Source organism: Kogia breviceps, chromosome 18, assembly GCF_026419965.1.
Source record: "Kogia breviceps isolate mKogBre1 chromosome 18, mKogBre1 haplotype 1, whole genome shotgun sequence".
NCBI lineage: Eukaryota > Metazoa > Chordata > Mammalia > Artiodactyla > Physeteridae > Kogia > Kogia breviceps.
This window is the reverse complement of record NC_081327.1, coordinates 11,317,900-11,334,501: the sequence shown is the minus strand read 5'-3', so window position 1 is coordinate 11,334,501 and position 16,602 is coordinate 11,317,900. Positions and strand designations below refer to the sequence as shown.

General features: G+C 47.6%; 1 long non-coding RNA gene across 1 annotated transcript; it reads right to left on the bottom strand.

Annotated features, from left to right (window-relative positions):
- Positions 1-468: 468 nt before the first annotated feature.
- LOC136792983 (uncharacterized) lies at positions 469-3,605 on the bottom strand. The gene is made up of 3 exons (XR_010837651.1): positions 3,547-3,605; positions 3,085-3,284; positions 469-887 (listed from the first exon to the last, which is right to left on the bottom strand). It is a non-coding gene; the product is annotated as an uncharacterized lncRNA (long non-coding RNA).
- Positions 3,606-16,602: the final 12,997 nt, after the last annotated feature.

Below are 16,602 nucleotides of genomic sequence, written 5' to 3'. Positions count from 1 at the left end.
ATCCAGACCTGGGCCTCCAGCCGGGATTTGGCTGTGGCAGAGCAGGAGTGGCAGTCCTGGTGGGTGGCCTGTGCAAGGACATGTGGGGGTGGGGATGAGCTGTGTGTGTGATGGTAAAGAGCCCAGCACGGACCTCCTCCCCAGTGGCCGCTGCCTTCTTCCTGACCCTGCGGGTAGTCCAAAGGCCTCCTCCTCCCCAAAAGAACAAAAAGCCTGGATGAGCACAGGCTCAGAAGACGGGACAGTCAGGAGTGGGGGATCCCATTGGCACTGGAAAAAAAAAAAACAATACAAAAGACTGTACCTGAGTCATTCTTCGCCCACCTGTCAGTGTTAGGTTCTCACACTCAAATGCTTCCGGGACCAGGTGAGTGATGCTAGAGGGAAGCAGGTGCAGGATAAGAAAATCAAAGTACAAAGGTGAGGATACGCAACCAAGGACATTCTGCTTAAGGAGTGGATGGAACAGAGAGGGAAATGGCCCCATTTTAAATAATATTTTTTATAACCACCCTGTAGGTCTGGTCCATGAGATATCAATTTTAATCTTCCAGGTTCAGCTCAAGTTGTATAAATGGGGAACAGGGGCTCCTTCTTGACCTGACCCTTCATGAGCTTCAGGAAGGGTCGATTTCCCACTGGTGCCACATAGAGGATCAAACCAATAGTGTCTACTCTACAGGAGTGCTGGTGGCGATTACATGAATCATTCCGTATGTCAAGTGCTTCGAACTTCACCTGGCATCTGGCAAGTGCTCCGTGATTGTTATCATAACCCGAGGCCTTCCTGGAAACGCCAAGCTCTGTGGTTGGTCAGATGGTGAGGGTAGATGGCTAGATCTTGTTCTTCACTTGATCTTCCTCACCTGGGGGCCAGACTCTTTCCCCTTCAATGGAACAGTGAGAAACACTTAGCACAGGGACCTTGGCAGGGAGGGGTGTCAGACTGTGAGAGGCTCAAAGCTCCACAAAGGGAAGATGGTTGCACAACTTTGTACTAAAACCCACTGAATTGTACACTTTAAATGGGTGAGTTGTAGAGAACAAATGTATGGACACCAAGGGGGGAAAGGAGTGGTGGTGGTGGGATGCATTGGGAGACTGGGATGGACATGTATACACTAATATGTATAAAATAGATAACTAATGAGAACCTGCTGTATAGCACAGGGAACCCCACTTTGCTGTACAGTAGAAACTAACACAACATTGTAAAACAACTAGACCCCATTTAAAAAAATAGTAATAAATGGGTGAGTTTTATGGTAGGTGAACTATAGCTCAATGAAGTGGTTAAAAAGAAAAAGAAACTCTACAAAGGGAGTCAAGAAGTGACCCTTCAGCTAATACAGGGACCCTGGCCCAAACACCGACCTGTCATTCATTCATTCAACAAATATTTTCTATATAATATCTGCTTTGTAATAAGCGAGTGTTGAGAACACAAACTTTAGCCCAGCCTTAAGAGGTAGGAGCTAGGGAGGGCTCTTGGAGGAGATGTCTGAGCTGAGACCTGAACAATGTGGGGAAATGAGCCAGACGAAGCAGTGGAGGAGGGTGGTCCAGGTAGAGGGAACAGCATCAGCAAAGGCCTACAGGTAAGGAGGGCAAACATCCTTTAAATGCCCCCTCCCCTTTCTATCTTTTTTTTTTTTTTTTTTTTTTTTCGGTACGTGGGCCTCTCACTGTTGTGGCCTCTCCCATTGCGGAGCACAGGCTCCGGACGCTCAGGTTCAGCGGCCGTGGCTCACGGGCCTAGCCGCTTCGCGGCACGTGGGATCTTCCCGGACCGGGGCACGAACCCGCGTCCCCTGAATCGGCAGGTGGACTCTCAACCACTGCGCCGCCAGGGAAGCCCCTCCTCCCCTTTCTTTTGTATGTCATCCCTTGTGTTGGACAATGCTGCTGACATTTTTAGTGCCCGAGAAATCCCTGGTCCCTGCCTTCATGGAGCTCCAGTGAGGGACAAAGATGCATTGCCAGACATTACCATTTGTGCTGGGATGGGAGAGGCACAGGAGAGGGGTCGGGGCTGGGATAGGGAAGATCAGAGGCTGTGGGTTTCCAGAGGAGGCACCTGAGCCAGTCTGAGAGAACATCAGGGAAGGCTTCCTGGAGGAAGAGATAGAGTTCTGAACAGTCTCTGTTCAAAGATCCCTTTGAGAATCTGTTGAAAGCTCTGGACATTCACAGAAGAAAAGCACACGAACGTTGTAGGCAATTCCCAAATACTCCCATTCCCTCAAGAGCCTGTGCCTGGGCTGCCGGTAGTTATTCCATTACCCTCCACAACCACCTTGCTGTATAAATGTCCCAGGAATGGGGACTGGGATAGCCAACAGTGCTGGAAAACTTTGAGTTGGAATTTCAGTATCCTGGGTGTGGGGTGGGGTTTTGAGAGCCCCAAACTTCCCTCTCACCCCGCGCCGGGACTGGAGGGTGTGCCAAAGAGCTAGCTTTATCCTGCCTACATCCTCCTCACAAACCTCTAGCCCCGGCGCTGTGGGGCCCTTGGCACGTGCCGGGACCAGCGCGTTCTCCTCTGGAATGTCCAGAGGGAAATAGTCTAGACTGTCACCACGCTCGCCAGACAAGCGCCGCAGCGCCCCCTGACGGTCACGGAGCAAGCGCGTCCCAAGCCGCCCGCGCCCCCTAGTGGTTGATGCTTATACAGTCATCAGCGAGCACCGACCTCCGGTCATCATAGCTAATACATAAATAGTGCATCCTATGTGCCAGGCACTGTGCTGCTTTATACATATCACCTCATTTAATCCTCACATCTGCCCTATGAAATGGGTTCTGTTACATTTGCATTTTCCTCATTTGAAGCACGGAGAGGTAAGAAAACTACTCACCCTTGGTCTTCCCTGGTGACGCAGTGGTTGAGAGTCCGCCTGCCGATGCAGGGGACGCAGGTTTGTGCCCCGGTCCGGGAAGATCCCACATGCCGCGGAGCGGCTGGGCCCGTGAGTCATGGCCGCTGAGCCTGCGCGTCCGGAGCCTGTGCTCAGCAATGGGAGAGGCCACGGCAGTGAGAGGCCCGCGTACCGCAAAAAAAAAGAAAAAAAGAAAACTACTCACCCAAGATCACACAACTACTAAGTGTCAGAGCCTGGATTGAACCTAGGCAATTTGTCTCCGGAGTTCATTTTCTGAACAGTTCAAACATAATCATGGAGCGAAGTAATATGATGGTTTGGGATTGCATCAAACAGCTGTGTGTTAGAGTGGAAAGAACCTGGGTCCCTGGATCACCACGTTGCCAGCCTGGATCATTTCACCTGTGGGTATTATGTGAGAATAAACAATTATACTTAAGTCATCATATTTTGAAGTGTCTTTGTGGTAGCGACTCAGCTTTTATCCTAAAACAAGGGCACCAGAATCACCTGGCGGGCTTGTTAAAAGGCAGATTGCTGGGCTCCACTCCCAGTAAGTCTGGAGGAGGGACCTAGACTTTGTATTTCAAATAAATTCCCAAGAGCTGCTGCTGATCTGGGGGCCAGGGTTTGAGAACCAGGAATGAGGAATGCAGGTCCTTACTGGGTGTTGCTTTGTATGCCCAGCATTCATTTTCTCTTTGGGAGTGCTGCCTTCTTCCCTCGGAGGCCACACGGCTGATCCCACCGGAAGACTCCAGGCCTGGCCAATGAGTGAATCCCTCCCCTTGGCCTTGGCAGTTGGTTCAGGATTGGGCGTGTCCCTGAAGTCGGACCAATGAGAGTCAGTCCTGGAACCTTTGCGGGGTTGTTGGGGAGGGCCCTCGTAGGCTCGCGGTGCTGGAAGGGCTTAGGCCTGGAGCACCGGGGGCTTCCCTGAGGGAAGAGCGAATCTGAAAGTGAAGCCAACACAAGGGAAAACAGGGCTGGGAGAGGAACAGAGAGACTGTTCCTGACGTATATCATCTGTGCCTCTGGGTCCAGTGAATCCCCAAAATGTTTCAGGAAGTTGACATTTTCCTTTACATCCTACATCAAATCTATCAGCAAATTCTGTCAACTCTACCTATAAAAGATGTCCTGTATTTTTTAAGCGAAGTATAGTTATGTACAATATTCTATGTTACAGAGGTACAATATAGTGATTCACAATTTTAAAAGGCTCTACTCCATTTATAGTTATTATAAAATATAGGCTGTATTCCCTCTGTTGTACAATATATCCTCTTGTCCTGTATTGGAGGAAAAGTTATGCTATAAATTAGAACATTATTGGGTCAATGACAAAACTGGAATACAAATAGTAGAGTAAGAAACTTTTGCATGTTAGTGTTAAATTTATGAACGTTAGTCATTGTACTGTGGTTATGTAAAAGAATATCTATATTCTTAGAAAATGCACACTGAACTATTTAGGAGTAGAAGGCCATGTGTATGTATCTTAGCTTCAAGTTATACAACTCCCCTTCCCCCCACAAACATAACAGAGCAAATTTTTCTTTAATACTTGTTTATTTATTTATTTGGCTGCGCTGGGTCTTAGTTGCAGCACCTAGTTCCCTGACCAGAGATTGAACCCATGCCCCCTGCACTGGGAGCGTGGAGTCTTAAACACTGGACCACCAGGAAGTCTCCAGAGCAAATGTTAAAGAGGGTAAAAATGTTTAACAAGAAATGAACCTGAGTAAAAAGTATATGAATGTTCTTTATGCTATTCTCAGTCTTGCAAATTTGTGTAAATTTGAATTTATCTCCAAAAAAAAAAAAGGTTAAAAAATTTTTTTTGAGATCTAAAATTCTGGACAACAATATCAATATAAGTAGAACTGGGGAGATAAAGTGCTCTATGATCCAGGTAGTGTTTGGTCTGAAGATTAAACTTTTAATTAAACTTCAGATCTGATTTTTTACAGTGTGCATGATAAAATGTCAAGGATTACTACTGAAAGAATAGAAATGGTGCCCAGATTCCAAATTAGTGGAGGGAAAAGGAAGAGTGAGAAAACACAAGACAAAACAAACAAAAAACGCAGTCACTTCAAAGAAGCCTTAATGAGGGTGGGGGGAAGCATAGAAAAAAATGAGGACAATAAAATCACACAATATGATGGTTGGAGTGAATAAAATCTATGACTAATCACACAGAGAAAAATTGTATTCTGAGCCTAAACACTTCCGACGACCCGTGTCCCACCCTCCTGCCCAGGCTTCCTGCTCCCCGCCCCCCCCAGTCCCTTTCTCAGGCAGCTAGAGGGACTCTGAACACCCAAGTCAGATCCAGTCCCTCCCCTGTTCCATCTCACTCGCGGTAAAAGCTGGAGCCCCCTCTGTCGCCCATATGGCTCTGCACCATCTGCTTCTGGTTTCGCTTCCCCTTCTCCTCCCTGCTTAGTCCTCTCCGGGCACATGGATCTCCTTATTGTTTCTCTGAAACACCAGACATGTTCTCACCTCAGGACCTTTTCACTGGGTGTTCCCTCTGCCTGGGGGACTCTTTCCACTTGGCTCACTCCCTCGCCACCAGTGGAGAACGGATAAATAAACCGAGTACAGCCACACAGCGGGATCCGCAATGAGAACCACCTCGGACGACACGCGATTACAAGAATGAGTCTCACACTGTGCTGAGTGGAAAAAGCCAGATACTCGAGATAATATATATTCTGCTTCTATTTACATCAAAGTCAGGACAGGAAAAAAGTCTATGCCGTCAGAAGTCAGAATGAGGGTGACCCTGATGGGAGGGCAGATGCGCTGAAAGGAGCCAAACTGTCTCTTGGTCTGGGAGCTGGTGACCGAGGTGCCTTCAACCGGCGGAAATTCACCCTGCTGAACACTTACGGTCTGTACTGTTTTGCATGCGCGTCGACGTCAATAAACAGCTTCGAGAAATAAAACAAACGAGAACAAAATGGAATGAACCTCCGTGTTCCCACCACCCAACTTAAGAAACATGACATTTCCAGCCCTCAGGCCCCTCTCTCCCAACATAATGTGCTTTTTTTTTTTTTTTTTTTTTTTTTTTTTTTTTTTTTTTTTGTGATACACGGGCCTCTCACTGTTGTGGCCTCTCCCTTTGCGGAGCGCAGGCTCCGGATGCACAGGCTCAGTGGCCATGGCTCACAGGCCCAGCCGCTCCGCTGTATGTGGGATCTTCCCAGACCGGGGCACGAACCCGTGTCTCCTGCATCAGCAGGCGGACTCTCAACCACCGCGCCACCAGGGAAGCCCCATAATGTGCTTTTATACCCGCACACCCTGCCCCGGCGCCTCAGTTCCTCTCTTCAGCTTACTAAGCGCAGCGAGCGGGCCGGGGCCAGGGCTCAGGGCCGGGGCGGGGATGTATGCGGAGGGGGTCTTGTAAAGGGAGAAGGAGGGATGGGATCTCTGAATCCCATCCAGGCAGCGGGAAGTAATGCTCCTGCGATACCCTTGCCCTTAGTACTGACGGGTGGCGGGGGCGCTTTGCAGCGTGGCCCCCCCAAGCGCTCAGGGCCCAATGTCTGGAGGGTGGCACTCAGCGCTGAGACTCCCTGTAAAGTAGCCACTGGAAATGCAACCTGCTTGCATGCACGCTCTCTCTTGGTTTCTCTCTGTCTCTCTTCCTCCCTCCCAATCTCTCTCTCTCCTCAAGAAGAAAAAAACTCACAATTATTTACATGAAGTTTTATTACATCAGACTGTAACCAAAGGATCCAAGTTCCAACTTTGAATCTTTCAATAAACTTTGAATAAATAGCAGTGCTACTTTTTTTTCTTTTTTGTACTGTAATATTTATTTTTAAATTCTTTTTTGTTGGCATGATTATATATATATATGAGGTTCGAGAACAGTTCAGCCTTTGCATCCCTTTTCTGGCCATTAATATTGTTTATTTCATTTCCTGATTATTATGGGAAATAATCTTGTATAGGGAATGGAGGCACTTGGCAGGTCTCTGTGATATCCAAGGACACACCAGAGGGTGTGGTGACATTTAGGAAGCTGGGGGCTGGAGGGAGGGTGCTGAGGGGGCCCAGGTGACCCAAGGGAAGGCTGGAGGCCAGGCAAGCACCCAGATGGGACAGGCCCTGTGGACTCTGGGCTGGAGGAGGGGGTGAATTCCAGTCCCACGGAAAGTAGAAACCACAGAATGTAGAGTCATGTTGGCTGTGAGGGCGAGGGAGGAGAGGATATAAGGACGGCGTGGCTGCTCTGTGCAGGCTGGGTGCCCGGACAAGGAGATGGCTCAGCTTGGGGGGCTGTGAATAAAGAAGGAAGGGCAGGTCAGACTAAGCACTGAAATCACTGAGAGCTTCCTGGGCACCCTTCCTTACTCACTGCGTCCTCACAGCACCCGCCTTACAGATGAGGAAACTGCCTCTCCAAGAGAGGAAGACCCCAGGCCAGAGAGCAGGACTGGAGCCCAGGTCTCCTACCTAACCCTGTGCTTTGAAATCTTAGATAACTTCAGGGCTTCAACCACCTCCGATTACTGCTTTCTTCCTCCCATTTGAAAAAAGAAAAAATACAGAAACACAAAAACCAAACACACTTGATTACAAAGCCTGAGGGAATTTTTGGAGTGACAGAACTACCATGAACCCTGCTTGTGCTGGTGGTTATACAATTCTATGCATTTATTAAAATTCATAAAACGGTGTACACACACACACACACACGGATGACTTTTATTGTTTGTAAATAAGAATATTAAAAAAAACAGTGAATGTACTTTGTATCTCAATTCAAACAGAACCACTGTAAAGAGATGTTTTTGAGACAGTTGGGGGAAACCTGAATCAGGACTGGCTGTGAGATGATATTTAAAATTTTGTTAATTTTGTTAGACGTGATAAGGCTTTGGAGTTATATAAGGAAATGCAGCCCCCCCCCTTTACTTTGATGTTCATTGTGGTATTTAAGAATGGACATGATGTCCATCACTTGTATTTTTCTTTAAGTATTTCCAAATAGAGGGGAAAGGTGATGAAACAGCAAAATGGTGACAGTTCTTGAAGCTGAGTGATGGGCCCACGTGAGTTTATTGTCTCTCTGCTTTTGGTAGCTGTTTGGAAATGTTCATGACCTAAGTTAAAATTTTCGAAAATAAAATTTAAAAGAGTTTGTTGTTGGTTAAGCACAATTTGGAAAATACAGAAAACTAGAAAGACAAAAAGATACCTCTTCCCCAATCCCACATCACTACTGTAGTTAACAATTTGATGTACTTCCTTTCAGCCTTTTCTATTTTATTCAGGCTTGAAAAGTGGTGTGTGTGTGTGTGTTGTGTATATGTGTGTGTGTGTGTGTTACATAACTGTGTGAGCAAATTGTTTATACAGTCCTGCTTTTTCCCTTCTTAAAACATAAGCTGTTCCCTTGTTAAAACATCTTTGCATAAACACAATCTCTAATGTTTGCATGGTGTTTACTCAACAGGGCTGTGTTGCCAGACATTGAAGCTGTTTCCAATTTCCTCCCATTATAAATAATGCCTCGATGCACATCCTTGTGCGTCCCAGTGGTGGGATTGCTGGGCCAAAGGGTGCGGATCCCCTGGCAGCTCACAGTCAAAATCTCCACAGTGTTTCTGCCTGACCCGAAGCTGAAATGACCTCATACAGTTAAAGTGAGATTTCACAGCTATTTGTTATTTCCTAAAGGTTTGATTCATGACTACAGTTCATAAGAGGGTTTTTTTTCTTTCCCCAGTTGTAGGAAACAGAAATCCATTCACTCTAGTACATGTCAAAAGGGGGTTGCATCAGTTGGCAAGTAAAGCTAATATTCAGCTTTTTTAACCTAAAACAATAAAGCAGCCAGGTATTTTACCAGCAAAATGGGTTTATTTGGGAATAGCAGAGAATTACAATTTGGGACATGGACTCTATGGTAAAGCACAAGCAAGTGGGGAGAACAAAGGAGAGGGACATTCTTTAATAGAGGAGAAGGGAGAGTTGGGAGGGGCTGTTATAAACAGAGTCCAGTGGAAGAAACTGGGAGCTTGAAGTTTAATCGCTTTCCTTTGGCTGAGCTGTAACAGCCTTTTAGTAGCTGGACCGTTGCTGGGCAAGAAGAAATTCTTCCTTCCTCCTGATGGGTAGTAAAGCAGTAATCGTCTTCCTGTTGAAAATAGAAAGGTACATCTCTTCCTGTCCAGTCTATAATTGCCCTAGAGAGGCAGGGCATGACAGCTCCCCCTTCTGGCCGCCCAACTTCATTTTAAATGCGGCTTCTGTTTATTCATTTTCACAGCTTGGACAAGCTATCTTGCTGCGTTGATTGTTGAGATACTAAATTATTTCTGTATTGGTTGGTAAATCATGCTGCCTCAAGATCTGCACATTTTCCACACTGTGACCACTCTAACTTCCCCTTCACCCCACTTCCCAGACCTCCCCAGACAGGGGGGGGGGAAAGCCTTAATATCAGGCACAGCAATGAAGCTTTCTGATCGCTCAGTGCCCAAATCACTGGTTGTTACATATTTTGATTAATCTTGGACACAAGCAACAGAAAAGCTGACTCAGATGGCTTAAACTGTAAAGGAAATTTGTAACTGGAAATTCCACACTTGGCTGGCTTCAGCTAAAGCTGACACATCTGTTCAGCAGCGTCACCAAGGACCCCTTTTCTTTTCATCCCTCGGCCCCGCCTTTTCCAGCGGCAGTTCCCAAGATAGCTGCCAGCAGCCTTCGGGCCAGAGGGACCCTCATTCATATCCCCCAGGTAAAGGGGTGCACCCTTGTCTCAGATTTCCCCAACAAAGTAATAAGGCTGACTCTGATTGTCCAGCTGAGGTCACACGGCCGTGCCAGAACCAATCACTGTGGCCTGGGGTGGACCCAAATGCCCTGATTGGCTGAGCCAAGTCACATGTTCCTCAACAGTAATGCCCTTTTCTTGAAGCCACAGCTGGGGTTCAAGTTACGTTTTTATCCAATTCCCGATGTCCTCCCTGCCTTGCTTCCCGTAAAACGGAGATAGTAATGACATTCACTTCCTAGGGTTGCTGTGAGGATTAAATGAGTTCATTAATGCCAAGCACTTAGAATGGTGCTCACACACAGAAAGCACTTAAATATTAGCTGCTGTTATTGTCAACAGACGTTTACTCTCAGCGCTCCAGGCTGCAGTTCTCTGCAAGCTCCTTATTTTCTGTACTCCACCCTCTTTCTAGTTACCATTGCTAGATAACAAATCTCTCCAAAACACGGTGGCTTAAAGCCACAACAGTAAGCCTTTTATCTCTCACCATGTCTGTGGTCAGATTTTTGGGAAGGGTCCAGCTGGGCAGTTCTGCCTTGGGATCCCATATGGATGTCGTTAGTTGGTGGCTGAAGCTGGGACAGTGAGGTGTCCCAGTCGAGGTACCAGCTGGGGGTGTGTGGGCAGTTCTTTCTCTCTCCTTCTGGTCACAGGGCTTCTCCATGTGGGCTGGTTTGGGCTTCCTCTAATCATGGTGGCCTCAGGGCAGTCAAAGTTCTTGCATGGCAGCTCTGGTCTTCAGTGTCTCTGTTTCACGAAAGAGGCAGAAACAGCCTCACTTCTTCTGATCTAGCCTTGGGGATCATGCAGCATCACTTCTGCAACACGCTACTGGTTATAAGCAACTCACAAGCCTGCTCAGATCCAAAACGAGGGCAGGTAAATCGCACTTCTCATGAGAAAATGACAGTGAACGAGGCGAAAAACGTCCTGGTAATATTATGAAAATAATTTTAACATTGTGCACAAAAGGTCTTGGGGACTCCCAGGGTACCCTGGACCAAACTTTGTGGCCTGTTCTAAAGGCATTTATAAGCCTGGGATGGCTAGACATTCAAAACGTTCTGCAGTGTACAGGACAATTGCAGCCCCAAATGTCCAAAGTGCCCCTTTGGATGGATTGGTATCTCTTTGATCCAGTTATCTGGGACCAGGAGTGGGGTCTCTTGCATATAAACAGGGTTGGGGGGTGTGTGGTGGGGGAGGCATCTCAACTACAGTGTTCAACTTGGTACTAAATGCTGGAAACTGGGAGTTCCCTGGTGGCCTACCGGTTAGAATTCTGGGCTTTCACCGTGGGGCCCGGGTTCAATCCCTGGTCGGGAAACTGAGATCCCGCAAGCCACGCAGTGCAGCCAAATAAATAAATAAATAAATACTGCAAAACTCAGACATACAAAGAGACTCTGGAGCTACTGCCTGGGTTCTAATTCCCACTCCATCACTTCCTTGCTGTGCAACTCTGGGCAAGTTCCTTAACCACTCTGTGACTCAATCAGGAAAATGGAGACAATAACAGTATCCACCTCCCAGGGTTATTATGAGTTACCTTGGCTCATAGTAAGTGTTACAAGAGTGTTTTCTCTGAGTATTACTGTTACTCCAGTGACCACTCACATCCAAGAGGCCATCGATGGTAAAATGCGTTGTTACTTCAAATCACCAGGAGGGGGGCTTCCCTGGTGGTGCAGTGGTTGAGAGTCCGCCTGCCGATGCAGGGGACACGGTTCGTGCCCTGGTCCGGGAGGATCCCACGTGCTGCGGAGCGGCTGGGCCCGTGAGCCATGGCCGCTGAGCCTGCGCGTCCGGAGCCTGTGCTCCACAACAGTGAGAGGCCCGCATACCGCAAAAAAAAAAAAAAAAAAAAAAAAAATCACCAGGAGAGAAAAAAAAACCTGCCAGTTAAACTATGACCCACGAGCGTTGTAAGCTGCATTCTGATTTCAGAGGTGTTAACAAGTAGGGGAGGAAGGGGTCAATAAAATATGGTTTTATTGTGTGCACATGTGCACGGAAGAATTTAGCAGTAAGGATGTCCACCATAGCACTGTTTATAGCAGCAAATCATGCTCAAACTCCCACAACCACGGATCAATCACACTAGTTATGGGGCAGCCACAAAATGTGAATGAAGCCTTTTTCAAAGATTGTTCCAAAACCCTGCGGCTCCTCAGAAGTGAATCTCCCTCTTTCTCTTTCATTCTTTCTCATCTCCTCTCTCTATCCCATCCTCTATCTCTGTCTGTCTCTCCTCTATGGGTGCATAAAGTAAATAAAAAATAAAAGCTCTTCTACAAAGAAAAATCTCTGGAGGGAATCCCCTGGCGGTCCAGTGGTTAGGATTCCGTGCTTTCACTGCTGAGGACCCAGGTTAGATCCCTGGTTGGGGAACTAAGATCCCACAAGCCGTGTGACACACCCCACCCCTTCAATAAAAGAAAAAGAAATCTCTGGAAAAATATGCCCCGACCCAATCTAGTGCCTCTGACCCAACTGCCTGGAGAATGAAATGTGGGCTCCAGGCTGACCGGCTCCCAAGCCCAACCTGGCCCATCTCCCACAGGCCTCTGCCATCCATCACACAGCTGGAGCCAACCTGAACAGGTGTAGCCAGAGAGGGGCCTTGTCTTCATCTACTGTCCATGTGCCCACCTGTCTTCCAATGAACACATCCCTGGTGTCTCTGGGGTCTGGACAGGGCCTAGCCCTCTCCTCAGAGTGCCAGCCCCACCTTCCAACACCTTCAGGATAAACTGATTTTTGCAGGTCAGGCAGGTCTCACTGTTTAGCCTGATCCTTATATTCAATTCTCTCTGTTGAAATACCTGGTGTGGTTTCTCTTTCCTCTTTTTTTGAAAATGTATTTTTAAATTATTTATTTATTTGGTTGTGCTGGGTCTTGGTTGCAGCAAGTGGGCTCCTTAGTTGTGGCATGCAAACTCTTAGTTGGGGCGTGCATGTGGGATCTAGTTCCCTGGCCAGGGATCGAACCCGGGGCCCCTGCATTGGGAGTGCGGAGTCTTACCCACTGGGCCACCAGGGAAGTCCCTTCTCTTTTCTTGACAAGCCTCTGACTGACACCGAGTATGTCTTTTCCCAAACTGTCAACATTCCCTCCTCCACCACCAGAGTCTTCACCATCTCAGACCAGAGCTGCACTTTCCACTGAGCAACTCAAGCCAGGAGCTTGGGCAACATGGAGGGCACCTTCCCCTCCTCACTCCACAGAGCCAACCCATCAATGAGTTGTGCTTACCTCCAAAACAGATGCTCCCCCCGCCTCCAACTTTTTATTTTGAAAATTTCTAAATGTGCACTAGAGGGACTTCCCTGGTGGTCCAGTGGTTAAGACTCTGAGCTCCCAATGCAGGGGGCCCGGGTTCGATCCCTAGTCAGGGAACTAGATCCCGCATGCCACAACTAAGATCCTGCATACAGCAACTAAGACCCAGCACAGCCAAATTTTTTTATAAAAAGAAAAAAAATGTGCACAAGAATTGCAAGAAAAGAAAGTCAGACAGAGAAAGACAAATATCACATGATATCACTTGTATGTGGAATCTAAAAAAATGATACAAATGAACTTATTTACAAAACAGAGATAGACTCACAGATACAGAAAACAAACTTATGGTTACCAAAGGGAAAAGGAGGGGGAGAGACACATTAGGAGTTTGGGATTAACAGATGCACACTACTATACATAAAATAGATAAAAAACCAAGGACCTGCTGTATGGCACAGAGAACTATATCCAATATAGTAAGAAAAAAATCCAAAAAAGAATATATTTATAAAACTGAATCACTTTGCTGCACACCTGAAACTAATGCAACATTGTAAATCAACTGTACTTCAATAAAACGTTGTTTGTTTTTTTAAAAAAAGAATTGCAAGAAAAGTATAAGGGATATCCACATATTCTTGATACAGATTCACCAGTTTTAACAATTAGCTCTCTCTCTTTCTAGATAGATAAATAGATATTGATAGAAAGTGAGAGTGAGATGACTAATTGTTAAAAACTGGTGAAATATCGATATATATCGATATATATAAAGACTGATATATCGATATATATCGATAGCTATGTATATAGACATCTATAGGTAGAAAGTTGTAAATAGAAAAAGGGCTATTTGAGAATTGCTTGCAGTCATTTTGTGACATTTCACCCTTAATATTTCAGCAGACATCTCTCAAGAAAAAGGACATTCTCCTTTACAAGCACAATACCATTATCACACCAGGAAACTTTAATATAATACTAGAGTCCATATGCAAATTACCCCAACTGACCCACTAAGGTCCTTGTCTTGATACCTTGATTTTATCTCCTAATCACTCTCTCCCCTTCCCATTGCTCCTGCCCTAGATGTCATCATTACTCCCCCACCATGACTCTCACCCTTGCTGGCCACCACATAATCCATTCTCCTCATGACAGAGTGAACCTTTACACAACGTCAGTCGGATCATGTCACCCCCCTGCTGAAAATTTCCAGTGATTTCCCGTCCTTCTTAGACCAGAAGGCAAACTCTTGCCATGGCTTCCAACCATTAAATCACATATCTACTTGCTTATTTCTTTTTTTTAATCCTCTCATTCGAATATTAACTCCAACAAAGAGAGATTTTTTTCTTTTTCCCCCCACTGCTATATCCCTAGGGCCTAGAACAGTAGCTGGCACAGGTGTTCAATACATATTTTTGAGTGAAGGGATAAGCGAGCAAATATATCTTCCCATTAGCCATTGCCCCAACCAGACTCTGAGGTCCCTGAGGGCAGGGCCTTGTGTGTGTCACTGTGTATCCTCAGCACTCGGTACCAGATAGGAGCAAGTATTCCGAAAATGCTTGTAAACTGAAGAAAAGAATACATAATGCAGGGAAGTAATCAGTGATTGCCTGGGGCTGAGGCTGGGAATGGGAATGGGAATTGACTGCAAGTGGGCACAAGAGGTCTTTTTAGGGTGACGTTAATGTTCTAAAATTGGATTGTAAAAAATAAATTTAAAAAAATTGGATTGTGATGATGGCTGTACAACTCTGCAGAAACAATCACTCAGCATCATTACATCACTTAAAACAGGTGAATTTAATGATATGTAGAATACACCTCAACAAAACTGTTAAACAAAACTAAGCAAAACGTGTGTGAGGTACTAAATGAATGCTCCCTAGGAGGTGCCCTGCAGGTCGTCTGAACCTTACTCTGTGCTGCCCTGGGCGATGCTGGGGACACAGTGGTGACTAAGACAGCTCTTGTCCCCGGCTTCACAGGCCCAATGACAGCCCAGAGGGTCAGGGCCAGAATGGATGGAGGAGACACAGGCACAGGGGGGACGTCGGAGATCCGGATGGGAGGAATCAGGGAGCACTTCCTAGCGGAGTGAACGCCTGAGCCAGAGTCTGAGGGATGATGTTGTCCATGACTGTGACGCTAGTTTTTTTAAAAACACTTTTTCTACCTTAGCACAGGTCTGGCGGGTCTCTGCTGCAGCCCACGAATCCGGCCATTCCGCGGGTTCTGGAAGACAGGGCCACACGGGGGTGCTGTTCTATTGCGCTCGGGGAGACTCTACCGTGATCCCCTTGGTCTTGCAGGAGCCCGAGGGCCAAGCGGCGGCTTGAGGGCTGGGGGATGTTTGTCGGGGGAATGTTTCCGTCGAGACAGAGGCAATACGGGCGGCGTGTGGCCCTTCGTAGGGTGGCGGAAGCAGCCCCTGGTAGCAGCAGATCGCCAGTGGGGCGGCGTCTGTTCTTAGTCCCCGGGAGGCCGCAGCGCAGCGCGGAGCTTTCCAAAGAGCTCCGGGAAGGGGCGGGGCGCTAAACGCAGTCCGGCGTGGAAGGTTCCAAAATAGTCCTCGCCGCCTGGGGGGCGGAGCTTTCCAAAGCGAACTAGGAAGGGGGCACTGCAGCTGCCTGAGCTGGATGTCGCCCTAAGCAAGCCCTCTGTGGGGGGAAAGGGGCGCGGGGGCGGAGTGCATCACGTGGCGTTAGGTGGGACGAGGCCACTGGGTTCGGCTGGTGCGTAAACTCCGCGTCCTCGGGTCTATTCTGAGAGAGCCGAAGCTTGGGGGAAGTGAGAGTGGGAGGTTAATCCCAGATCCATGGTCTCTGTGGAGAGGGAAGCGCCGTGAAGAGCGAGAGTTTCCATAGGGCGTGGGAGGGAAGATGCGGAAACTGGCTAAGAGGAGTCCGTGGGAGGTCCTCGGGAGATAAGGGATCTGTGGAGCTCCGCGGGCCCAAAACATCTGCTTCTACGGGGATTGGTGTGCGTGTGTGTGGCAGGGGTAGGCACAGAGGTGTGTCTGAGAAAGACTGCTCTGGGCACAGCGAAGAATGGTTTTGTGTAAAAATCAGCCTCTGGCATGGAAGACGGTCTTGACTCTGTCCCTGATGTTCTGTGTGCTGCGTGGCCTGTTTCTCCGTCAGTCCAGTAGTTCGAATCATCTCCAAGTCCTAGGCCTTTTCTGCCCCTCTCACTCGCCAGCGGTTTGTAGCGGTGAGTTGCTGAGATCGCCTCTTCTCTGGCCTTGTGCCTGAACACCAAAGTGACCGAGACAGCCCCAGACCCACCCCTCACTCACAGCCCAGTGGGGGGCCAGATAGTGACAGCCCAGAATGGGTCAGGCCTGGGCTGGGGGAAACAGAGGAGTTAGGGCCAGGATGCGGGAAGCACAGGGCCCTGTAGGGTCCAAGCGGAGCAGAGGGCTCCTGACTCAGCCTGATGGGTCATAGAGCTTTGAAAGGATTGGATGGGGGCGGCGCCTTGGAAGAGGCTCCACTTCTAAGAAGGGGAGATATCTGAGCTGAGGCCTGAAGAATGAGTAGCATCCTATGAAGTGTTAAAAGAGAGGTGACACAGATCTATATGTGACTCATCTGTATGAAATGGCATCCAGG